The 27500-nt window shown below is 42.8% G+C and overlaps 1 protein-coding gene across 12 annotated transcripts in view; it reads left to right on the top strand.

Annotated features, from left to right (window-relative positions):
• LOC123498625 (protein FAM13C-like) overlaps window positions 1-27500 on the top strand; it is a 246482-nt gene that overhangs the window by 123929 nt on the left and 95053 nt on the right. The window lies entirely within an intron of this gene.

Genomic DNA, 27500 nt, shown 5'->3' with positions numbered 1-27500 from the left:
GGTGTCCTCCGAGCTGCTGACTGTCTTACGAAACCTCACCGTTGACTGACTCTTACCTTATGGATGGTAGTGATAGGTGGTCATAGTAAGGCATTGTTTTTTTTTTATTTATTTTTTTTTTAACGTTAGAGAGGTTTTGTTTAAGACAATAAACACGAGTTGCCAGTCCTAAAAGATAATTAAAAAATAATATCAAAATTTACAAGGGACAGCCACGTGTAGGCCTAAGTGGTGATTTCTTGCACCTTCCCCTTGTTTGCCTTTTGCTCGGAGGATTTAAACATGAAAGAAAACGAAGAAAAAAAAAGAAAAGTTAGTGGAGAAGGTTGTTCGATTTCTGACCGCGCTTATACCTGTCTAATTACCTGAGCCGCTGGTGGTGTTCTTGAGGAGAGATATTATTTGAATGCCATCGTTATCGTAAAAGATTACTGTTATTTCGAGGCCGTAAAATTCTTGGTCCTACCGTTCCAAGAAAGACTGCAATCAGGATGGGTGTGGATATAAAAAAAATATGTTGTTACTGTTGTTGTTGTTGTTGTTGTTGTTGTTCCTACTGCTGGTGCTGTTGTTGGTATATTTCTTTATTTCACCATCATCATTATAATCACCATCATTACCACCACCACCACCACCTATAGTTATTATTAGTAATGTAATAAAAAAAGAGTCGAACTATTGAATACCTAATGCAATTTGTGTCGAAACGAGACGCTGCATACTGTATTGATAATGCGTCGATATCCCTAATGAACCCCTGTGTGTGTGTGTGTGTGTGTGTGTGTGTGTGTGTGTGTGTGTGTGTGTGTGTGTGTGTGTGTGTGTGTGTGTGTGTGTGTCCCTCTCTTCCCTCACTTATCCACATAGAGCTATACACCACATCCCACTTTAATAAACAGCTGAGTGGATGACCAGTTTTAACCTCCACTCTTTTCTCTCTCTCTCTCTCTCTCTCTCTCTCTCTCTCTCTCTCTCTCTCTCTCTCTCTCTCTCTCTCTCTCTCTCTCTCTCTCTCTCTCTCTCTCTCTCCATTAACCCAAACACACCTAATGCTGACTCTCCCTTCTTTCTCGCAGGTAAGGACGTCAGGTTGGGTCCTCCAGCTCACTGCCTTCCCTGTAAGTACTGATGTGTTTTCTCAGTGTGAGTGGCGCGGGTGCGGGGAGGGTGAAGGTTTAGTATTGTCAGGCCATGTGTGGTTACGTTCTCACCACTTATGTTTATTGGGGCTTGGGAAAAGTGAAAGGAAAAGAAAATATGAATTCCTTGTGAAAAAAAAAAATAAATATGAGCTGTTTTGGTGTTATGTGCGATTGGAAACTATGCATTAATTTTTCTTCGTGTGTGTTTGCGTGTTTTTTTTTTTTTTTAATGTGTAAGGCAAAATAAGTCTCCGTTATTTATTTTTGTCGTCTTACATGTTAATGAGACTGGCAAAGGGCGAGAATAATGGACAAAGACCCTTGATTCTGCTTACCAAAATAGTTACTGGAAAAAAAAATATATAGGTCAGTTTGTTAAAGTACTATTATTTTTATAAGGAAACTATTATCGTAAACTGTTGCCTACATGCGGTAATATTAAAGTACTAAAGATAGTTTTTGATAATATATTTGATGTTTATTGACTCGCCATGAATACATTAATCGAATCATACACACACATCAGCAATAATAAGAGTCCAGAGCCACTGACCCGTAACTCTAGTAAGAACTCAACACGGAACAAGGCAGGCTGATTATGTGTTTGCAGGAGTATGGGATATGATGAACTGTCACCCAAACACCAAGAAAACTGCATGAACTAGACTGATTGTGCGTTTGACAGTCACAAATACCAGAGAAACGACATGTGCTTGCAGGAGTATAGGATATGATAAGCAGACATCGAAACACCAGGAAAACGACATGAACTAGACTGATTGTGTGTTTGCTGGAGTGTAGGGTATGATAAACAGTCACAAATGCCATGGGAACTATAGGAGCTTGACTGATTTTGAGTATGTAGGAGTACACCAGGATATGATAAGCAGACACCCAAACACCAGGAAAACATTAATTAAAGTGATATTGTATTTGCAAGAGTTGTGTATAAGATAAGTAAACACCAGGAAAGCGACATGAATTGGGCTGCATTTCATATCTGTTAGAGTAGAAAACATGATAAGTAAACTCATAAACACAGAGAAAACGACAAAAAATAACTGATTTTATGTATGTAAGAGTATAGAACATAATCCTCGAACATCAAGAAAACTACTCATAAATTAGACTGATTTTCCATTCGTAAGAGTAAAGCAAATGATAAATATACAGTCAAACATCCAGGAAGGTAAGGTGAATGAGGGTGAATCAAGCATAAAGCCAATGCTCAGACGGGATTTCCATTTGCACTCATCATTCGTGTGAGAAATAGAAAACACGTGTGGTGGAAGCTGGCAGAGGAGAAGCAAGAATGAGGACAGCATATGTGTGGCTCAATTTAAGCAGGTGTGGAGGGAGGGAGAAATAAGGGAGAGTAAATTATTATGTTAGAAATTAGTGTATGAAATAGAGGGAATAGTGTGTGCTAGTGTGGAAGTAGAAAGAATGCGAGTGTAAGTTAATATCGTAGGGAAAAAATTAATAGAGTGTGTTAGTGTAGTAAGAAACATGTGCAGAGAAAGGAAAGAGTAAGTGTATATTAGAACATAAGGTATAGGGAAGGGATGGGAGATGAAGGAAGGGTATAAAAAGTGTAAGGTTGGTTAGGTTGAGAAGTGATGGAATGGAAGGATGTTAGATGGTACAGAAATGAAAATAAATTAGGGGGGAAGGGAAAATATAGAGCAAATTTTTTTCATTTATAGGGAATGAAGATGCAAGTACAGCATGTGCACGAAAGGGAAATATAAAACTAATTAGGTTATATTAAAGTAAGAATGGAAAGAAATATGAGTGTTACCTTGTATAGTATATGTGTAAGGAAAGGAATAAGGAAGTGTAGATAAAGTACAGTAGAAATAAGTGATTTGAATTATGGAAAAGGAAGGAATACAATGTTAATTATGTCAGGATAAACTAAGAAAGGGAAAGAAATGAGTGTTAGTTTGTATTGCAGAAGATTGGGGAAGGAACAAGGGAAGAAAGATATAATGGAAATGAATGACACGATTATGGGAAGAGAAGGAATGAATAAGGAAGGAAATGATGACTGTTAGCTTGAATAGAAGTGTAGTTAAGGAACAAGGGATTGTACTAGACAGAGTAGACGTAGGTGTTGCGAATTATGGGAAGGAAAGGAATAAGACATTGATTAATAAGTGGAAGCAGAGGAGGGGAAGGTGAGAAATAAGGCAGGATTAGAGAGGGTGTCGGACACGTACTAATGGTGGTGTGGTAATGTGCTAATGGTAGTGTGGTAATATGCTAATGGTGATGTGGTGATGTGCAAATGATAGTGATGAGCGCCGCCACGTACCCAACACATGTTTTCTGGGTTGAGAGCAGCAATATAACACTTTTTCCTTAATGGAGTGGCAATATGGCGGGCTTTTTTCCTTCTTGTCAATCAAGAAGCTTAACTCTGATGTTTGTGTGTGTGTGAAAGTCGAATGGATGGCATATTTTCCTGCTTTTTGGTCTAAGATTGGCAATACGGCGGCCCCTTTGTACGTATCGGCCTCCCTGTCAATCAAGAAGTATAATTTTTCATGCTTGTTTTATCATTGCCTAGATATGGAAATAGAACAAACCATACATTTTTCTCTTTCTGATGTATGAGAGGCATTATGATGAACTTTCCCTGTCAATCAAGAACCATAAATTTCACGTTCGCTAATCATTACCTAAGTAGGAAAGTCTAATTAATAACAGTGTTTATCTCGGCCTGTGAAGTCTGAGCTATTAATACTTCGTGGCAGTAAAGGGAAGAGGAAAAAGATTAAAGTGTAGCGAGAGGGTGAACTTGTTTTTGATAGAGTGACGGAAGTTGATTTACTGAGCACAGACGGGGCGCATGTGTGACGTGACTAGCGGTGGAGGGAGGTGGAGAGGCGGGAAGGACTGGGGGAGGGATGTGGGTATGGGACTGGTAGAGGGGCGATGGAGTAGCTGGGGTGAAGGCAGGTGGAGTGGCTTGGACAGTAGGGCATGGAGACTGGTGGTGGTGGAAAGGTGGAGCTATTGGGATGCAGGTGGAGGTAGTGGAGGTGGTGGAGATGGAGTTCAGTTAGTGCTTTGAGGGATACGCAGTGACCTACTTACTTCCAGGCAGATGTATTGTGTGTGTGTGTGTGTGTGTGTGTGTGTGTGTGTGTGTGTGTGTGTGTGTGTGTGTGTGTGTGTGTGTGTGTGTGTGTGTGTGTGTGCGCGTGTGTGTGTGTGCGTGCATGTGTGTGTGTTTACTCGTTCACGACAATACAAAGAATGTATGTTTGCTGCAGGGCGAGGAGACTGTGTGTGTGTGTGTGTGTGTGTGTGTGTGTGTGTGTGTGTGTGTGTGTGTGTGTGTGTGTGCAGCGCTTCCTGGGCGGGGCGTGGCATGGCGGTGATGGCGGCAGTGGTATTGGTGGTGGTGGTGGTGGTGGTGTCGGCAGTGACTGGCGTTGAAGGCGCGTGTGAGGTGAAGGCACAGACTCACAGAGGCGGCGGCGTGACCCAGACATTCTCTCATAAAGGGGTGTTGTCGACTGCCGCTCTACACTTCCCTCTCCTCCCTGTCACTCCTCTTTCCTGGTTCCTTCATCCCTCTCTCTCTTTCTCTCTCTCCCTCCCTCACCACCATCACCGCTTCCCTTTCCACTACCAACCTGTTGCCCTCATCCATACACGAGTTAGGGATGAGAGAGACTCCGTTTATCAAGTGCAATGTTTAGTCTTTCCCATCGATGTAGCCACTGTGTTCTCTCTCTCTCTCTCTCTCTCTCTCTCTCTCTCTCTCTCTCTCTCTCTCTCTCTCTCTCTCTCTCTCTCTCTCTCTCTCTCTCTCTCTCTCTCTCTCTCTCTCTCTCTCTCTCTCTCTCTCTCTCTCTCTGCTCTTGTCACAGCCCGAGGGAATATTGATCTACAGAACGGCCCTTTAGCTTTAGTTACTTCTCAGCTTGAAGTTACTTACATTCATTTCTTATGCGATTCAGGGATGGTTTGGTTGGGCTTTGTATCTTACCATGCCTGTTCGTGCACGCGTCCCTGGGTTGAATTTAGCGAAGTGCAGGTTGCTTTCTTATTGTGGGGATACTGTTGATATTTACCCCCCCCAACTCTCTCTCTCTCTCTCTCTCTCTCTCTCTCTCTCTCTCTCTCTCTCTCTCTCTCTCTCTCTCTCTCTCTCTCTCTCTCTCTCTCTCTCTCTCTCTCTCTCTCTCTCTCTCTCTCTCTCTCTCTCTCTCTCTCTCTCTCTCTCTCTCTCTCTCTCGAGCTATTATAACCTCGAACACATGCACGCCCTTTCCCTCCTTTGCTCTCTCCACCTTCTTTCCTGGTGACCTAGGTACTGGTGTGGGAAACTTCACCCCGGCAACCTCAGCTCAGAATATAAACAGAGCCACGTCTTGTATAACTGTAAAAGTGGGCAGAGCGTCGCCACCGATATGAAAATCCGGGCTCGACACAATAGATGGAAAGAGGGAAGGGTCTTGAGGGAGATCTTGACTGTAATGGTGGTGGTTGGAGTGTTTATGTTGGTCTGACTTTGAAAATTGTGTGAAATGAGGTGTAGAGACTTTATTTATTTATTTTTATTAATTTTTTTCTGTGAAGTTTAGATAGATTGTTTTATTTACTTATTTATTTATTTTACTTATTTATTTATTTTTCTTTTCTCATATTTGTTTGTGTTTTGAGGTTCAGATTCTCTCTCTCTCTCTCTCTCTCTCTCTCTCTCTCTCTCTCTCTCTCTCTCTCTCTCTCTCTCTCTCTCTCTCTCTCTCTCTCTCTCTCTCTCTCTCTCCTTAGTGTTGTTGTCCGCAGACAAGAATCAGTTAGGTGAGAAAAAAAGGTCAGGTAATTGGGTGTTCAGGTACCGTAAGAGTCACTGCAGTTTCCGTGTCCGAGGCTTCCCACTTGTCCTGTCACCTCCAGCTCTGTCGCAAACTCTTCTCGCTACTCACTCCCGCTCACACACACCCCTTTTCCTACTCCCATCTTTGCTCCCCCATTCCCTCCATCCCTGCGTCTGCTTACTTTACTCTCTCACTCTCTGACACTCTCTCTTTCTTCACTGCATGTCACTCCATTATTCCTCACCTCTCTCTTCTCGTCGCAATCTTCATTAGTCCCCCCATCTCTCTCTCTCTCTCTCTCTCTCTCTCTCTCTCTCTCTCTCTCTCTCTCTCTCTCTCTCTCTCTCTCTCTCTCTCTCTCTCTCCTCTCTCTCTCTCTCTCTCTCTCTCTCTCTCTTTCTCTTGACACTGCTATTCTCGTTCTCGTCCGCTTTCCTCCTTGGGTTTTTTTGTCATTGTTGTTGTTTATTATTGGTGGTGGTGTTAGGGTTGTTTTGTTGTTTTTTTTACTGTTGCATTGTGTTGTGTTGTGTTGTGTTGTTGGTGCTGGATCACAAACAAATAGTGTAAGTAACTTTTTCCCCCCATGTGGTGATGATCTAGGACCTAGGTGATGAAGTTGTTTTTGTTATTGTAGTAGTAATAGTAGTAGTAGTAGTGGTTGTTGTTGTTGTTGTTGTTGTTGTTCGTCTTATTATTGTTATTATTGTCATTGTTATTATTTTCATTAATTTTATTGCCACCTTAATTTTTTTTTTCTGCATCACATCCTCATTATCTCCTCCTCCTCCTCCTCCTCCTCCTCTTCCTCTTCTTCTTCTTCTTCCTCTTCTCTTGAGAAACGGAGAGTAAGAGGCGACCTTATCATGCTTTTCAAAATTTTTAATGGGTTTGCAAATATGAATATTCAAAAATACGTATCAGTCGACCAGTCAAATGTCACCAGAAGCAATGGTTTCAAAATTGTTGGTAAGCGTTTTGTAACAAATGAAGTCAAACACTTTTTCTTTAATCGCATAGTCAATATATGGAATGGTCTGCCATCAAATGTTGTCAACTCAGGTACTATCGAAACGTTCAAAGTTCGCCTCGATAAATACCTTGAATGTAATCCCCGGTTGTCGCTATTCATTTCCGAATAATTTGCGCTTTTTCTTTTATCTCCCGGGCCTCTGATCGTGAATTAAATTGCCCGTTAGTTTAAATTACTCTCACCCTCCATACATGACACAGATAGCCCGGAGTGAACGGTCACTACTTTTACTCTCGATCTGTGAAGGGCTGTGGATAGTCAAGAGCCCTGACAGTAGGTGACCATCATCGGGATTTAAGGTACCAGGGTCACCGCTGCAGGGGTAACCATACAGTGTGCGGCGCCCTTTAAAGGGAAGTGCACTTTTACAGTGGTTGTACGGAGCTGGGGCCTGATTGACTGCTGCCTCTCTTGAAAGCGCCAGGCAAGGCTGCCGCACCACCTTTTTGACTCCACACTGTGTTTACATACATACTACACTACACTGCATACACGCACAGATAGCCCAGAGTGAACGGTCACTACTACTACTCTCGACCTGTGACGGGCTGTGTTTGGAGAGGGCCTTGTCAACCATTGATCATCATCGGGAACTAAGTACCAGGGATCAATGTTGCAAGGGGTTATCAGCGTACGGAGTCCCTACAGGGAAAGTATGCTATCTCAGTGGATTGAACGGAGCTGGGGCCTGATTGACTGCTGCCTCCCTAGAAAGCGCCAGGCAAGGCTGCCGCACCACCCATTCGACATACACACTGTGCATCCACGTACACAATGCACACACCACATGACATTCACCAAGCGTTAACACTTTCCCCCACAAACACAAGTAGTCAGACGTAGATTACACATTTCCTTTTCACTCTCTACTAAAATTCCATGTGATTTTTTAATATCACATGGTTTCGCCTTTTTTTTTCCTGCCAGCCTCGGCTGGAGGGAGGGGCGGGTGGGGAGGAGCCTTCTGCTTTGCTGTCCTGTCTCTACCACTGGTAGTTAGTAGATAGTTTTCACAAACAGCCTAGTAAGGACCTAAGGGTCTGTTGCTGTTTGTCTTCCTTTGTATTCCTTTGTATTCCTCCTCCTCCTCCTCCTCCTCCTAATTATCATCGTCACCGGAAATCCTTCAAAGCTGAGACACAAGTTGACAGAAAATCCCCCTTATAAGTTTTACGAAATGTTTCCACACAAATTATTATTCCCTCTGAAGTTAGCACATGAGATGGTGTGTGGTGTTAGAGATTACACCTCACCTTGCAATGTTGTTTTGTATGCATAGGTGTTCACTGTTCATCATAAAAGCACAAGATCAGGAAGACTTCAAAAGGCTGCACGTCCTCTGTTCAACTGTACTTTAATCTGTCCTTCCTTCATTTTGTCGTTATGGTCACACACTGTAAAATATTATATACTTAAAACTGCAGAAAAAAAATAGCTTAATCTTATCTTTTGTAGGCCACACAAATGTTTAAGAGTCTGGTACAAAAATAAGCGGCAATGTCAGGAAGATATGAGTACAGGAAAAAATGTGGACTAGTCAAAGCGTTAAAACTTTTGCATTGTAATTTTACTTGCCCCCACACACAGACCACTAAGACAAACATTTTTTTTTCCTACAGTCGTCCACGGTCCCAGTTTCAGTCTTTTGTTTTGTTGCTATTGTTTCTATTCTCTTGGGCTCGTCACTGCTTGTCCTGATCTGTTTATGTAGTACCTCGCCAATATCAGATCAGGATGTACTGGCATGAGTTTCACCATTAGTCGCCACCTCACGTGCTGACTGTCCTATACATTCAAGGTCGAGATAAGTGAGGCGTGGCTTAGATTTTGTTAACCTTTGAACCCGTGCAGTGATTCAAGTGTTAATAATGGTATTAGCTCAAGTGCTGGAAGGAACATATCGCGAGTGGTTTATTAAATTTTGTTAACCTTTGAACTCTTACTCAAGTGTTAGTAACAGTGTTCGATCAAGTATTATAAAGAGTATAATTAGGGTGGCGTAAACAAGATCCAAAGACTTAGTAATCGTGATAGGCCTAGAAGTAAAGGGTTCAAACTTGATAAAATTAGATAACGACAAAAGATAGGAAGACATTGGTCATATAGAGTGGCAGATGGTTGGACTAGACTCAGTAACCCGGTTGTTTGTGCTGAGTCAGTAAGAAGCTTTAAAAGGATATTAGATACATTTAGGGATAGGGCTAATAGGTGTGAAATAGGTATGCTTTATCCGAAGACTGCCATGTGTAGACTTTTTATTTATCATTTTAATTTTAAGGCTTTATTTTATTACATTCTTATTTTTAAGGCTTTATTTCCATATATTCTTGTGTCCATAGTTCTTGAGATGATCACGATGACATTCGGTTGACATAAGCCGTACCAGCTATTGATATTAGCTATATGATTTGATGATTACCTATTAGTAATCAGAACCCATGCCACTTGTCTGTGTCTCAAGAGCTAAAGTACTATCGGTGATTGATGCTTCCAAGAACGCCTGTCAGAGCTTTTTTTTTTTATTTCTGTTTTACACTGGTTTTCTTAAAAGTGTGTATCGTGTTCTTCCTTCTGTGGTGTGAAGACACCTGTTGTTTGTTAGCTTGTTAGTTGTTGGTATTAGTTGATTATTGTGCTATTTTTCTTACTTATTTGGTTTATGTATGTATGGTATGTATTTTCATCTCTGTCTTCATCTCTAGCTTTGGTTACTGTTTGTTTGTTTTTATGTGATCCTCATCCTCATTTGAGTTTTAGTTTAAATCCAGTCATTACTACCACGACTACTGCACTATCTTAACAAAATCAGCTGCACGTACAATAACAGCACCAATTAACTGCAGTGTTGTAATTCTGAAATTAATTCACCACCTCCTTGAAGGCTGCTGGGGAGACAGTCACTGATTATTAGTAGAATGGTGAAATAAATACTTGCCTATATTGAGTCCATTACTGTTTGGTGTGGGACGCCCCTTGGTAACAGCGTGGTGGCGTGGTGCCCCTGTTTTAGCTGCACCTCTTGGCATGTGAGACAGCGCTCTTCACCGTGCTTCGTATTTGTGGGTTTGTGGCCCATGAAATAATGACTGTTGCTCCGCTTCACAATGATGGAATGCCTTGTGTGTGTGTGTGTGTGTGTGTGTGTGTGTGTGTGTGTGTGTGTGTGTGTGTGTGTGTGTGTGTGTGTGTGTGTGTGTGTGTGTGTGTGTGTGTGTGTGTTGGCGATGAGTAATGAGATGATTATTCTAGGGTGTTTGTTGGTAAGGGATGGAGATGAGTACCCAGGTGGTGATGGTGGTGACGTTGGTTATTGTTGTTACCTTCCTACCATTACTAGTGTTACCAGGTATAGCCAGATATAGGGAAGTTTGGTGCGGTTCTCGTTTACAATAGAGATTCCGTGTTCGTATTCCGGGCGAGGCGGTGACAAATTGTGCAGTGCGTCCTTGCGTTCGCATATATATATATATATATATATATATATATATATATATATATATATATATATATATATATATATATATATATAAAACTTGAAAAACAGTGCGTCTATAGCGTACACGGTACGGGAGAGAGAAGACCCACAAAAGGACGGTTATCTTCATTATATCCACTTCACAACGTTTCGGGAAAGTACATATCCCATCTTCAGGTACAAAAAGGCACTGTAAAACCACACGTAAAACGTTAAAAAAAAATGACCAGACGCAGTTGTCCTCCCTACTTACCTGTTGGAGGAACAAGTAACAAGACCACTGCGTCTGGTAATTTTTTTTTACGTTTTACGTGTGGTTTTACAGTGCCTTTTTGTGCCTGAAGATTGGATATGTACTCTTCTGAAATGTTGTGAAGTGGATATAATGAAGATAACCGTCCTTTTGTGGGTCTTCTCTCTATATATATATATATATATATATATATATATATATATATATATATATATATATATATATATATATATATATATATATATATATATATGTGTGTGTGTGTGTGTGTGTGTGTGTGTGTGTGTGTGTGTGTGTGTGTGTGTGGGAGAGAGAGAGAGAGAGAGAGAGAGAGAGAGAGAGAGAGAGAGAGACTAACAATTGCCTTCTCTACATTGAAAGATGAACGTCAGTCGAAGTAAAGAAAAAAAACTACTACTACTACTACTACTACTACTACTACTACTACATACCATCATTATCATTACCATCGGTGTGTTTATTGCTTTTGTTGATAATGTACGCGGATAAGATTAAGTTTGTCCAGTTCTTGTGAAAAAAATGTGTCACGTTGACCTCGTTACGTTACGTTGAATTTCACAAGAGTGGTGGTGGTGGTGGTAGTGGTGAGGATAGATAATGTCCGTGTTATCATGCTTCACCACCAAGATATTTCTTTAATTCATCGATAGAAGGGCCGTTCATGCAGGCGGGGCGTGGGTGGCAGGACAAAGGACGCTGATAGAGCACGAGACCCTCACTTCAAGGACACCCGTGATTACTACAGCGTGCAGAGGAATACTTGAAAGATTACCACATGTGAAAAATGTCCCCGTTTCTTGGATTGGAGCACAAACATCCACTTGAGTGATAACTGGTAAGGGAAAAATACCGCCTTTAGATCAGCGATGCATCTTAGCGAGGACGCGGCCGGTTAGCAAGAACACGGCTTGAAAGGAACGAAAGCAAGTCTGTCAGTCTATGTGTGACGGTCCTTTTGTAGCAGACTCGTTTTATGATCAATCTTTATTTCATCCCTCACCGTCACGTTGTCTAGTCATCTTTTAAGATTTCATGCTGACTTCATTACTAATAGCTAAGCTTATTTTGTTCATTCATCACCATACATGATGTGTGGTGATGCCTGCCCGTGCTTGTGAACGCGGGGCAAGATGCAGTCTTCTTTGTCTTGTGATTTTGTGCCAGATCATTATTTAAATGTTTCCCAGATTCCTTTCTCTCTCTCTCTCTCTCTCTCTCTCTCTCTCTCTCTCTCTCTCTCTCTCTCTCTCTCTCTCTCTCTCTCTCTCTCTCTGGGGTGGGTGACTCATGGCCAGGTGTTATCTTCCCTGCCCTCAGGCTACGGCCAGTCCCGGGATACCGCGGAGAGGTCGATCAGGAACGTTCTAGAAATGACCACCGACTCTTTTACGTGTTGTGTCGTGTCAGGCGCCGCGCAGTGCACCAAGCCGACCACAAACGTATAGCAAATGAATGCGTGTATAAAGCAAACCGGTTGCATATTGTACTTAATTAGAATTGTGATATTTAAAAAGTCCCATGGTTAACGTGTTATTATTTTTTTTTACCGATATTACATTAGTACAATTTATACTAATTGTAATGGGTATCAGTTTACATAGGTCATGAATCAGAATGCACTTCAAGCATTCCTGAATCGATGTGATAGTGGTTACACTCACACATACTGCTATCTTGAAATGTAAGCAGCGTGTGTCATCGTACATCAGGCACCTGAACACTCCTCCGTCTGGAAGCGCAGCTTGCCGCCCCTCAGCATATTGGTCCCAATCAGCACAGACTCACTTTACTTGGCCATTCACGCTCCGTATTGCATGCTGCACTTGCCTGGCTCACGTCACGAGTTCTTAGTACCGAGAATCTACGAGAAAGAGAGAGAGAGAGAGTGTTGCGTCATGGGTACACAGACACGTGGGTGCTGCCGGGTGCCCCATGGAGGGAAAAATATGTACAGTAAAATATGATTCACTTGTATGTGTAGCGGAGAAAGGCATTAACAATTGTGAATGGAGTGCTGGGGATGATGATGATGATGATGATGATGAGAGAGAGAGAGAGAGAAGAGAGATTTACACATACACTTAATTGAATGATAATCCTTCCCAGGACGAGTAAAGGGTGTCAGGGCCAGGAAGGCAGGAAGACATAAGGGAAGCACGACGTCTGAGGCGGAGCAAGGCGCGGTGGAAAATTGCATGGCCGATGACGATAAACAGGAAGCGATTTTTTTTTTTCACCTAATTGAAATGCGTAACCAAAAATGACAGCGATCGAAAACGAGACGGAGACACGGCCGTTTGGAATGCCATGTTGATATTGGACAAAGGTGAAAGTTTGTGTGTAGCCAGACAGCGTGAGGGACAGAGGCGGAGACCTGCCTGCTGATGTGGGAAGTTTGGGTGGGAGCAAGTGGAAACAGCACACACACACACACACACCTCGAGTCAGTTCCATACCTAAAGACTTCTCGATGAAAGTTTCCCGCCAAATATTCATCCCCAGAAAGAAAACAATAGATAAATAAGTAGAAACCCAAACCTAACGTAATCAAACCATGAAAGCAATTTTCTGGCTGGGAAACCTTTCTTGTAGATAGAACATTTGTAAGGAAAAGTTACACGAGGATAACTTTCGACACACACACACACACACACACACACACACACACACACACACACACACACACACACACACACACACACACACACACACACACACAGTAAAGGTGCTCAAATGCGTGGTGAATGCTTTTAGGGCGTGAGTGTTGCAGCCTTACCTTGGTGTGGCTGGGAGGGGGCGAGGAGGGACAGACGTGCTAAGCGGACAGACTAGCAGGAGGGAACCAGAAATAACAGTTACCGGCCGCCAATGTGTAGGCCTCATGTAGTGATGGAGGTTAATAGTAGTCAGTATTCCATGTTCTGCCGCCAGTCTTACCTTCGCTTTCCTTACCTGGCCCACCTTTGTCTTATTATTATTGTTTATTTGTTAGTTTATATTCTTGTCACCCCTATGTCATTACTTCGACGTTGATTATGCTCTGGGCGAATTTCTCTCTCTCTCTCTCTCTCTCTCTCTCTCTCTCTCTCTCTCTCTCTCTCTCTCTCTCTCTCTCTCTCTCTCTCTCTCTCTCTCTCTCTCTCTCTCGTTAATTTTTCCTAAAGCATCGTTGAAATAGGAAGGTTGAGTTGTTTCTTAAATCTAATCACTCCATAGCACTTTCATTGTTTACCTGTAGTCGTGTTTGAGCAGGTGCGGAAATGCCTTCTGCCATGCGTCAGGTGAATCTGTCACTAAACGATGTGCGTCTTATCTCTTCACAGAATTTGTCCTTTCCGAGAATAGGGACAATTTAGTAATAAAGGAAGCAAGTTCAAGTTTATATTACTACTACTACTACTACTACTACTACTACTACTACTACTACTACTACTACTACTACTACTAATAATAATAATAATAATAATAATAATACCAACAACAACAACATCAACAATAGTAATAGTGGCAATAATGATAATAATAATAATAATGATAAATAAGAGCTGCGTTCAAGTTTGTTTTTAATTGCTTTGATGTTTGCGGAACGGAACACTTTTGAGAAAGTTATTGCCTTCTCAGAGTGGTTGCCACTTTGCAATTTAACGTTTCCTCAAGAAAATATAGTTTTCTCTTGCTCGTCACGTTTTTTTTTTTCTTTCTTTTTAATGTTTGTTTTTTTCTTATTCAATCTGAGTGAGTGAGTGTATCAGGTCAGCAAAATTCCGACTGAATCATAAAAGGCAAAACTGATACCTCCAATAAAAAGATAAACAAAAAAGTGACTGACAACCCTTGAGATAAAAGAGAGAAAAAAGCTGCACATTTTATCTGTGGCAGGAAATAGCTAAGTTGTTGTGACCCAGATAATGTGGAGTTTTCCCATATCGTGTCTCTTGATGGGCCTAGTACTTTCACTGCCCTTAAGGAGCATGCAAAAGGTCAGTCCATCTACACAAGACAATATCGTTAAGCCAAGCCCCGTCTGTCATCTTCACCTGTAAATACACCAACCTGCTCACAAAGGTCACCGTCACGTTCACACACACTCGTACACATTAATTCAAGGCTACTCAACCGGCTCTGCTCACTCGCCTATTTTTTTTATGCAAAGAAATACAAAGGAAGAGCAAGCAACAACTGCGATGCTGTTTGTGATAAGTCGTATTGTTAAACTGTAAGTAAGAGATGCAGAATGACAATAATGAAGACTTGTTCGTTTCTCTTCATGTTGTTGCTTGACTATATTCATAAATACAAAGTTTTCACATGAATCAAAAAGTTTTCTTAGTTATCAAAAACTGAAGAGAAGGATTTATTAAATTGCATGTTTCCTGAGGCTTTTAATGAAATTAATGGCATCAGTTGATGAGAATCATTGTCACGGAAAGCAATTTATTGACTCAGAGTGAAATAAATGTTCCAGCAGATTGCGAAACTAATAACTCGTGATGGAAAACTTCAATGCGAGACTGACATTGCATTGTGATTGCTGTAACTCTATAACTTTTCGGGATTAGTATGCTGTTTATTCCCAATGGCTTCTTGTATATATGCATGACTCAAACGCTTCATGTGAACAGATAGAAAAATAAATAAAAGCTAGTTTATATACACCTGTTTGTTCGCACTTGGCAGCTTCATCGGTTTTTTTTTTTTTTTTTTTTTCTTAGATGACGTAATACCCAAACATTCATCCATAAGTCATGACGCACCATTTCAGACTGACAGAGGTTAACTGTACTTGCTTATTTGTTTCTACGTGGCAGACTTGCTGTTGCAATACCCATAGTTTATTCACTGACATCATACTCAAATACAGTCATGAGTCACTTTACTTCAATTCAGACAGACAGGGCGTTAAATGTGAATACTTGATTGTCCCCACGTGGTAGTTTCTTAATATACATAGCTGGTTTTTTTTTTTTTTTTTTTTGTCCTTTTCCTCTTTCTAAATCTTTTAATCAGATACATCAGTGATTCAGTTATTATATCCATAGCTCTCTCTCTCTCTCTCTCTCTCTCTCTCTCTCTCTCTCTCTCTCTCTCTCTCTCTCTCTCTCTCTCTCTCTCTCTCTCTCTCTCTCTCTCTCTCTCTCTCTCTCTCTCTCTCTCTCTCAATACCACATTAATAAATTGTATCATGACTCAATTAATATTATTTGATTTTTCCCTCTCTCTTTCTAATTCTCAAACTAAATATATGTGTTTCATAAGTCTAAACTCTGAACACCACCTTGTCCCCATGCTCTTGCTTCACCATCACTATTTCCTCGTACTCTCTCCCTCTATTAATCTCACAACCAGGTATACCATTGACTGAACACTTCACGAGAATAGCGCCTGATTCTGGCTTATCAGTAATACTTCACATCTCATTCCCGAAACTGGCCTGCGACCATTTTATTCTATTCGTCTCGGTAATTTGCTTGACTCATCCACTGCCATGCGCGGAAATTTACAAGGTGGACAACTACACGGGGCAGGTGAGCGGGGCTGCCAACCACAGAGCATACCCCGTGTGGATAACCAGTATTTTTATTTGTATTTTTTTTTCTTTGTCATGCGTCTGAAGTTTTTGTTATTGATGTGGGTTTTACATCAAGGTAGACGAACTACATCGGCTTGAGAGAGAGAGAGAGAGAGAGAGAGAGAGAGAGAGAGAGAGAGAGAGAGAGAGAGAGAGAGAGAGAGATGGGGGAGAGGGCTGAGTGATGACGATGATATTACAAGACACAGGATACGTGGCTGGGCGGGCGAAGCATAATTCACGCTTTATCAGACATAAATGGCTCTGGGACGGACGGACAAAAGGCGCACTGGTGGTGGGAGGCGGCGGACAAAAGCAGACTGACAGGCTGGGCAGGTTTGAGGCAGACGGACAGACGCGCAGGTAAATATAAACAGGCAACCGGCTAAACTGGGACAGACAGACAGAGGTAAACGTAACACTCAGATAGATAAGTGGATGCGCTGAGACAGACAGACAGGCAGGCAGACAAAAAGGGTGACATCACAGCGAACAGTAACACGGGCGGCAAGAAGCGGACAGTATCTCGGCCTCTGCACGTGATAAGCTATCTTTTGAAAGTGTTAGCGTTGTGTGCTGAAGACGCTGTTTGAAGAGCAGGAAGCGATGGTGGCAGAGAGAGAGAGAGAGAGAGAGAGAGAGAGAGAGAGAGAGGAGAGAGAGAGAGAGAGGGAGGGTTATGGAAAATTCCGTGGGTCTGGTATGACAGGCAAGGAAGGCGAGCTGCCCTTCGCGCACCACCAGCTCAGTGAGTTCCGAGACAAGGCCGCTCCTCCACTGACTGTCAATGAATGGCCATTCTGTAAGCTTCGCATTTTCTCTCCTAACGGGGTGGATCACCCTAGAATATAGAAGAATGGTAGATAGGTAGGGAGATGTGTGTGTGTGTGTGTGTGTGTAGCTGGTGACCTGAGTGTTCGAGATGTTATTTGAGAAGTAGGTTGTGTATGCTCCCCATCGCGGTAAAGGCTTTCAGCAAAATTGTCTTAAGACAGCATTCGGGGCCACAAACTTGTGATTGCATTGTAGCAGTACGACATGGACAGGCGGTGCGCACTTCACTCTGCTGTCCTCTCCGGCTGCCTCTGGAGAAAATAATAAAAGGGAAATTCTGCAAACTATGCCACCACAGTCATCCCCGTGTGGTGGAGCTGTTTTTCCCGTCACTAATCCAGGAGTCAAGTAGATGGAATTACCGGCCTGACAAAGAGCCGCCTGCCGAGCTCCTGCGCCCATCAACTTAAAACTTCATCTTAACTTTACCTTCATTCATACGCTTAACCTGATTCCAGCTAATTACGACCCAGCGTCAGGCGCGTAGCAATAAGCAGCTGCGTCTCTATTGATCCCAGGCGTGTGTCAGGGAGAAGCAGCTTCAGCTTTTGGAGTCAGATTCTTCCCCAGATACGGATTGGTGGCTTAAGTCAGTGGTTCCCAAACTGGGGTCCCCGGACCCCTGGGGGTCCCTGAGAAGGTCCTAGGGGGTCCGCTACTTCTCCCGCCAACCTTAGGAGAGAGGATAGAAGGTACCCGTTTTCTTTCACTTTAGCCAGGTGCCGGCGCAGCCGATCGCCACGCACACCGATGATAGCACCTCATTCAACCTGTGATATTTTGGTAACCATAGCATCTAGATGCTTCTGGTTTTGCATTGCAAAGAGGAAGAGTCGGTTGTGGACATAATATCATTTGTACTCACTCTTTATTGAATTTCCTAGTATAATCAGTATGTGAATACAAGCTATTTTGTGTGTTTCTCGCCAAACCTCCCGAGTTAGCGCGAGTGAAAAGTCTTAAAGTCCCCGAGGTTTAAGGGTTAATTTGAATTTATTACGACGTAGTGTAATGCTCAAATATGTAGGAATGATTTAAGTCTAGAAAGGAAATTATAAGTAGTATTATTATCTTTAAGTAATCTTAAGTATGGAATTAATTATATAAAAAATGACTCACTACTTGAATTGATCACAAATAACTTCCCTTTTGTTTTTCTTCTTCTCACTAACACTTAAACAAAACACTTAAGCACTTAAAATTCAGCGATTGCGCCATGTGTCGTCAGACTTTTTTGAAAATATTTCAAATGTTTATTTTAAGACTTTCTTCGTGTAGGAATATGCAAATAGTAAATTTACTGCATTGTAATCATATAATGGGTACCTTGGTATGGTAATAGTAACTTCTGATTGGCTGGGGGTCCTCGGATGGGACTTAAATATCTGGGGGGTCCTTAGCATGGTAAAGTTTGGGAACCTCTGGCTTAAGTTATTAACCCATTGGCTGGTGAGGTTTCTCTTTAAGCTCAACAAAGTAGTCTCGGGGAGGTTTAGAGTATCACTTTGAAATAAGACACTAGCAGCAGGGGAGAAGTCGAATTGCTGTGATGTTTCTATTTTCCTACACTGAAATTGGCTGATCGCGAGAATCTGAATATGTCACGGTATCATAATCAGTTTTAATACAAAGAGGATTGTTTTTAGTAATACGAGATTGTATAACAACATTTTTACACGTTGCAATTATCTGGTTGCCAAAAAAATAAATGAGTGATAGTATTGTGTCATTAGCAAAATGTTAATATCACTTTGTATCACGACACTTTTACACATTGCAATTGTTCATGGTTGCCAAAAACTGAATGTGTCACAGTATCTTTAGCGAAGTGTTAAAGCTAAGAGAAAGATGGCCAAGTAATAACAGATTATAGACCGACACTTTAAGGTATACACAGTTCCCAAGGTATCTAAGCTTGCAGTGCACTCAACTTTCCTTGTCGTTATCCATTTTACGTTGGATAGTATGTTACCTTGAGAGGATGGAATGGACTCTGGAATGGCATCACTTCACCAACATTGCTCCAGGAGGGGAAAACATACCACAAGTATATAACAAAAGTTTCAAGTGGAGTCGCGACGCTTAAAGTTTACGTCTCCAACCAAACAAATTATTCTATTGGCCGAGGAAATTCCTTTACTGGCGCAAACACCGACATGAGTGGGACTTACTAGAGCGAGTCACAAACACCACCACCACTTCTTCTTCTTCTTCTTCTTCTTCTTCTTCTTCTTCTTCTTCTTCTTCTTCTTCTTCTTCTTCTTCTTCTTCTTCTTCTTCTTCTTCTTCTTCTTCTTCTTCTTCTTCTTCTTCTTCTTCTTCTTCTTCTTCTTCTTCTTCTTCTTCTTCTTCTTCTTCTTCTTCTTCTTCTTCTTCTTCTTCTTCTTCTTCTTCTTCTTCTTCTTCTTCTTCTTCTTCTTCTTCTTCTTCTTCTTCTTCTTCTTCTTCTTCTTCTTCTTCTTCTTCTTCTTCTTCTTCTTCTTCTTCTTCTTCTTCTTCTTCTTCTTCTTCTTCTTCTTCTTCTTCTTCTTCTTCTTCTTCTTCTTCTTCTTCTTCTTCTTCTTCTTCTTCTTCTTCTTCTTCTTCTTCTTCTTCTTCTTCTTCTTCTGCTACTACTACTACTACTACTACTACTACTACTACTACTACTACTACTACTACTACTACTACTACTACTACTACTACTACTACTACTACTACTACTACTACTCTTCTTCTTCTTCTTCTTCTTCTTCTTCTTCTTCTTCTTCTTCTTCTTCTTCTTCTTCTTCTTCTTCTTCTTCTTCTTCTTCTTCTTCTTCTCTTCTTCTTCTTCCTCTTCTTCTTCTTCTTCTTCTTCTTCTTCTTCTTCCTCCTCCTCCTCCTCCTCCATCATTTTCTTTCCTCCTCTTCTGGTGGGTGCGATAAAGGACGGAATGGAGAGAGAGAGAGAGAGAGAGAGAGAGAGAGAGAGAGAGAGAGAGAGAGAGAGAGAGAGAGAGAGAGAGAGAGAGAGAGAGAGAGAGAGAGAGAGAGAGAGAGGCAGGCATCACCGTCCAGGTTCAGGTCGATCCCCTCGTTTTTCTCCTTTACTTTCTCTTCGCGCGGTGGAGAAGGAATCCGCGGCCACTTCTAGCACGGATTGTTTGGTTATGGGTTAGGTTTGGTTAGGTTTGAGTTAGGTTAGGTTGGGTTAGGTTGGGTTAGGTTAGGTTTGTTTCCCTTTAGATTTAGGCTGGATTAGGTTATGGCTTGGTTAGCATAAGTGAAATTAAGTGTGTTTATGTTACGTTAGGGTGGGTGTGGTTGGATTTAGGCTTAGATAAGTTAGGTTAAGTTTAAAAAGTTGGGCTGGGTTATGTAAAATTTGGTTATGTTAGGTTAGATTAGTATCGCTTTGGTGTTAGTGGTGTATTTCCTCGATTGCTTTTAAATTGTTGTTTGGTGTTTTTAGAGCATTAGAAGTTAGGTCAGTGGATTTTTTAAGGGTAGTGTGTTGTAGAATATTTGATTTTATTGAGAGCTTTGTTCAGTGTAGTGTGTGTGGATTTTTGTGAGTATTTTTAAGGAAATGTTCTTGTCCTATTATTTTTTTTTTATTATTTTTGTTCTAAAGTTTCAAAGCATTTTTTTTTCATAGATTGTTTGAAGTATAAACTATTGTTGTGCTATTAATGTATTGTTCAGTGAATTAATTGTACGGTATATTCACATGTTCTTCAGTGGATTAATCTCAGACTGTTCATGGGCATATCAGATTATTATTCTTATAGATTCATCAGAACATTGTATACGATTTGTTTATTTCCATAGGTCGTTCAGATGATACTACGTTGACAATTTTAAGGATACAGCGTACTCGAAAAATGCCTAGAGTGTTCATGCGTTGTTCAGAAGGTAGTACACGGATTGTTCATAAATTGTTCAGTTCTGCGGTGCTAGTGTTTGTATGGAGAGGAAAAGTACACGTGGAAAATACCAGCGGGAAAAAAATGGTGTGATGGACGAGAGGGAAGCGGAGAGAGTGGAAGGCTTGGCTTGTAAAGGGAACATTGCAGAGAGAGAGAGAGAGAGAGAGAGAGAGAGAGAGAGGGGACGTTCTTTCCAGGTGTCGGAACAGGTAAGGGAAACTCTTTTCCTTATGGTGTTGTTACGTGGATGCAAGCTCCTCCTCCTCCTCCTCCTCCTCCTCCTCCTGTTCGTGTTCCTCTTATGTTTTTTCCTGTTTCTATTCACAATTTTTCTCTTCCTCGTTTGTTTTTTCTTTATATATATATATATATATATATATATATATATATATATATATATATATATATATTTTTTTTTTTTTTTTTTTTTTTTTTTTCGTCTTTATTCATTTGTCAATTTAATTTGTGGTTTTGTAATTTGTTCATTTGGCTAAATAGAGAACAAAGAGAGACAGAAAGAAGAGCACAACAAAACAGCAACAATAATGACAATGAAGCAACAATGGCAATGAAACAAACAAACAAACAGACAGACAAACAAACGGACACTAATGACATATATCACCACCACCACCACCACCACCACCACCACCAAAAGCCAACGTACTAATGACCTACAACACTACAACACAATACACTAGAGATAGACGACACAAAACACGTTACGGAGACTGACAATGATAAATAAACACGGAGAATAGAGTAACCTCTTGCATCACTCACGTTCCCTGACGCACTCTCTCTCTTGCAGCCTCCAGTCTCGCGAAGCCTTGGTGGTAAACTTGAGGCTCGAGTTGCTTTACTGGAGGTCAGGGAAGGTCACTCGTGCCCGGGAATAAGGAGAGGCGAACAAGGGGTGCGGGAGAGGCGTGACGCGAGAGGCTGCGAAGGGGGAAGGGGGGAACGAGGAGTAGGGATTGAGAGAGAGAGAGAGAGAGAGAGAGAGAGAGAGAGAGAGAGAGAGAGAGAGAGAGAGAGCTGGGGGCTGGAGGGTGGGGCTGAAGAAGAGAGCAGATGAGAGTGAGGAAGGGGGCTGAAGGGAGTGGGGGGTGAGGGCGTGTATGCTTGCAGCTTTAGGATATCGACCGGACCGTGGCAGGAACCCGGGTGGTCCTGGTGCTCCTTTAAAGCCTGAGTGAGGGATGCCAGTGAAGCCTAATAGCCGGCCTGCCAGCTGGGAATACTTGAGAGGCCGCCTTGTACCAGCGAGAACTATCCTCGGCACGATCGTTCTGTAATAGACGCGATGCCTTTCCCTTGACCGTCCCTCCCTTTGATTCAGAGTAGTGTGGCCTTTGCCTTCCCTTGTGTTCATTTATGTTGCCATCAAATAAAATGCCACTGGAAGATAGTCAAACAGAACATAAAGCTGGAAAAAAAACCCCAGCCAAATAAAGTATGATTAGTCCTATATGGTAGAAAATTAGAAAATAACGGAGGTAAAAGTCGAATAAAATCATCTTTGGGTCTCTCTGATAGCAATTCCAGCATCATAACTGAATGTCCAGTGTTATAAGGGATGAATAACTAAAATACCAGCCGTGCCTCACCCCATCAGAGCCTGAGAGCCGTACAGGGTGTCACTCCAGATCGACTTGTCACTGAATACCCGAGTAATACAAGTCCGCAGAGAGAGAGAGAGAGAGAGAGAGAGAGAGAGAGAGAGAGAGAGAGAGTATTTGCGTAAGTGTTTGGTGCTCTTGGAAATTCGTATCCATGTGTGTGTGGTGTGGAGTGAGTGAAGAGCAGGAGAGATGAAAAGAGATACGATGTGCCGGTATTGATGCGGAGAGAGAGAGAGAGAGAGAGAGAGAGAGAGAGAGAGAGAGTTTGGAAGGTCATTGGCATGGCGCAGTGAGTCAGAGGCCTAACCAGATCGTGGCATTTATTGGAAACTGTAAGTGCACTTGTTATCTTGACTTATTCCCCGTGGACACCGTGCGGGAGACGTGAGTGAGAGGAAAAGAGCGGTGAACAAAGAAAGAGGTGGGAAGAGGAGTGTTTTGCTCAGTAAGGGGAAAAGTAAAGAGTTTGCCTTCATTTTCCTCTCTTTTCCTTCTCTCTTGATTTTGTGTTGTGGCAAGTCGTTTTCTTTGTTGGTTAACTTTTTCTTTCTTCATTCATAAGTTTGTCTCGTGTCTGTATAGGAAGACTCTCTCTCTCTCTCTCTCTCTCTCTCTCTCTCTCTCTCTCTCTCTCTCTCTCTCTCTCTCTCTCTCTCTCTCTCTCTCTCTCTCTCTCTCTCTCACACACACACACACACACACACACACACACACACACACACACACACACACACACACACACGGTAGCTCAGTGGTTAGAGCGCTGGCTTCACAAGCCAGAGGACCGGGGTTCGATTCCCCGGCCGGGTGGAGATATTTGGGTGTGTCTCCTTTCACGTGTAGCCCCTGTTCACCTAGCAGTGAATAGGTACGGGATGTAAATCGAGGAGTTGTGACCTTGTTGTCCCGGTGTGTGGTGTGTGCCTGGTCTCAGGCTTATCCGAAGATCGGAAATAATGAGCTCTGAGCTCGTTCCGTAGGGTAACGTCTGGCTGTCTCGTCAGAGACTGCAGCAGATCAAACAGTGAATCACACACACACACACACACACACACACACACACACACACACACACACACACACACACGAAAACCAGATTGCTAAATATAATTCGCTACACCACGCGAAAATAGTAACCCTAGACAAAAAAAAACCCATTTAATTAGCTCATTTGTCCGTAAGAGAGAGAGAGAGAGAGAGAGAGAGAGAGAGAGAGAGAGAGAGATGCGAATACCCCCTTACCACACACAGACATAGCTCCATAAACATAAACGAAGCTATTAGACATCTATAATTTATTTTTACGTGATTAGAGAGAGAGAAAAAAAAATGTAGTTTGAGTGTCTATCTAACCTGCTCCAAATCCAGCCTTCATCCTGCCCCAGCCAGCTTGTCGTCGCAATGGTGAGAGCCAGCCAGGGGTGTTGGTGATGAGGCCACGTGCTAGGCGTTGTCTGGGAGTTGGTGGGGAACTGGGCTAGGAAGTGTTGGGTGGCCAAGGACGCGCGGAGCGGAGGCAGCTTGGGCAGTTCAACCTTGGCCGCTGCGGGGTTAGCGACAGAGTTTGTGAAGAAAGGATTGCAAGGGAGATGATGATGATGATGAGAGAGAGAGAGAGAGAGAGAGAGAGAGAGAGAGAGAGAGAGAGAGAGAGACTGACTATGTGATCCTCTTACTCCGGTTTACGTTAAAAATAGCTTCTGGTATGAATCTCTTTCCTTCTGCTCCTCTTCCTCTTGTACATTCTATCCACCACCACCACACCCCTTACACCCTCTACATCCCTCTCCATCTCCCTCGTGTTTTTGTAGTACTCCCAGTGATGCTACATTATGTCGCCCCATCACCTCACCTTCACCTGTTGCAAGAAGGGTGTTGCATAAAGGACCCCGAGTTGTAATAGCAGGTAGTCTTGAGGTGGGTGGGTTGAGAAAAGGCTGGAAGGTGACGGTTGTGCAGATAAAAGGGCGACGTGTTACTGAAGGGCAGAGAGAGAGAGAGAGAGAGAGAGAGAGAGAGAGAGAGAGAGAGAGAGAGAGAGAGAGAGAGAGAGAGAACAGGAAATGGAGATATTTTTAAAACTTTCTCACTGTAAAAAAGAAAGGATGTGGGAAAAGCCACTGTAATGTAATTGGGAGAAATATGAATGGTCAGTGAAAGGGAGGGAAAGGACCTGAATAAATTGAGTAAGAAAAGGTGAAACCGGGAAAAGAAAGGAGGAGGAAGAGGAGGAGGAGACTTGTAAGGCGAAGGTGGCTCGGGATACGAATTATTGCCGTCGTTCTTGGGGAATTAAAAAGTAAGTCAACAAGGAGGAGGAGGAGGAGGAGGAGACAAGAAAAATATATAGTAAAAGTAGAAGAGCGAGAAGACGGACTTGTTATGTGAAGTGAAGGATTTCCGGCGTGTAATAGTTTGTGGGTTGTGGTTGTTGTTATTGTTATTGTTGGGAATCATAGTGTCTAACGTTTCCTTAATTCATCACCATAATCTCTCTCTCTCTCTCTCTCTCTCTCTCTCTCTCTCTCTCTCTCTCTCTCTCTCTCTCTCTCATTAATGTCACTTTAGTATATGATAACAACATCCGGGAGAAAGAATGTATTTTTGAATTATAATAAAGAAGTCTTATGATTATGAAAAAAAAAAAACATCAATGTCATTTAGTGTAGGAAATGTAGAGATTATCACACCTCTAACCTTGGCTTCGTGTGTGTGTGTGTGTGTGTGTGTGTGTGTGTGTGTGGTCAGGTGATGTTCCTATACCTGGGCATAGGCGCCACTATGACTGTTCCCTCTTTGTTCCAGTCCTGAGGTGTGTGTGTGTGTATGTGTGTGTATGTGTGTGTGTAATTCACCTCGGTTGCCTCCTGGTCACCTAGCCAGTCTTCCCCATTACGGAGCGAGCTCAGAGCTCATAGACCGATCTTCGGATAGGACTGAGACCACAACACACTCCACACACCGGGAAAGCGAGGCCACAATCCCTCGAGTTACATCCTGTACCTATTTACTGCTAGATAAACAGGGGCCACACATTGAGGCTTGCCCATTTGCCTCGCCGCTCCGGGACTCGAACCCGGCCCTCTCGATTGTGAGTCGAGCGTGCTAACCACTACACTACGCGGTGTGTGTGTGTGTGTGTGTGTGTGTGTGTGTGTGTGTGTGTGATTCACTGTTTGATCTGCTGCAGTCTCTAACGAGACAGCCAGACGTTACCCTACGGAACGAGCTCAGAGCTCATTATTTCCGATCTTCGGATAGGCCTGAGACCAGGCACACACCACACACCGTGACAACAAGGTCACAACTCCTCGATTTACATCCCGTACCTACTCACTGCTAGTTGAACAGGGGCTACACGTGAAAGGAGACGCACCCAAATATCTCCACCCGGCCGGGGAATCGAACACCGGTCCTCTGGCTTGTGAAGCCAGCGCTCTAACCACTGAGCTACCGGGTGTGTGTGTGTGTGTGTGTGTGTGTGTGTGTGTGTGTGTGTGTGTGTGTGTGTAATTCACTGTTTGATCTGCTGCAGTCCCTGACGTTACCCTACGGAACGAGCTCAGAGCTCATTATTTCCGATCTTCGGATAGGCCTGAGACCAGGCACAAACCACACACCGGGACAACAAGGTCACAACTCCTCGATTTACATCCCGTACCTACTCACTGCTAGGTGAACAGGGGCTACACGTGAAAGGAGACACACCCAAATATCTCCACCCGGCCGGGGAATCGAACCCCGGTCCTCTGGCTTGTGAAGCCAGCGCTCTAACCACTGAGCTACCGGGTGTGTGTGTGTGTGTGTGTGTGTGTGTGTGTGTGTGTGTGTGTGTGTCATCTGGCTTGTGAAGCCAGCGCTCTAACCACTGAGCTACCGGGCCGTGTGTGTGTGTGTGTGTGTGTGTGTGTGTGTGTGTGTGTGTGTGTGTGTGTGTGTGGCTTGTCGCTTCCTCACCCGTCCCATCCCATCTCTGTTCTCCCTCGTCATCACTTTTTACTCATCTCCTCCTTGTCATCTTCCACCTTTTTCCTATTTCTTTTCTTCGCAGCCCCTCCTCTCCCCTCCCTCCCACTTTTTTTGGTGTGCGTTGTAGTAAACTTTCTTGTTCTCTTCCGCTGACGTCTCCATTGGTTGATGTTGTTGTTGTTGTTGTTGGGTGGTGGGGGTGGTGGTGGTGGTGGTGGTTCTGGTTCTACTCCTTCATAGTTTCGTCTTGTTGTTGTTCTTGTTCTTCTTCTTCTTCTTCTTTCTTCTTCTTCTTCTTCTTCTTCTTCTTCTTCTTCTTCTTCTTCTTCTTCTTCTTCTTCTTCTTCTTCTTCTTCTTCCCCAGATTCTACTACTACTACTACTACTACTACTACTACTACTAACATTACCACCACCACCACCACCACCACCACCACCACCACTACTACTACTACTACTACTACTACTACTACTACTACTACTACTACTACTACTACTACTACTACTACTACTACTACTACTACTACTACTACTATTATATCTGTAAAGACGAGTCCATAGTAAGCCTGCAGATGCTCCCTCTCCTCGCCACCCATCCATCAGCTGGTTGGCTTCTCATTCACATCTGCCTCTCACTCTTCTTCCAACACCCTCTCAGTACTCTTTGTCACTCCTCTCTCTCTCCCTCCTTCCCTCCCTCCCTCCCTCCCTCTCTCCCATTGTCTTCACGTGGCACCCCTCCAGCGCCTCTCCAAAACTCCTGTTCTTGGTTTTTTATGGCTCGGCTCCTTATTATGGCCCACTCAAGCTTGTGAAAGTGATTGGAGCGTTACCTTTCCAGCTACTTTCTT

This window comes from Portunus trituberculatus, chromosome 48, assembly GCF_017591435.1.
Source record: "Portunus trituberculatus isolate SZX2019 chromosome 48, ASM1759143v1, whole genome shotgun sequence".
Taxonomy (NCBI): domain Eukaryota; kingdom Metazoa; phylum Arthropoda; class Malacostraca; order Decapoda; family Portunidae; genus Portunus; species Portunus trituberculatus.
Note: the sequence above shows the minus strand (reverse complement) of the source record. Positions and strands in the feature narration are given on the sequence as shown.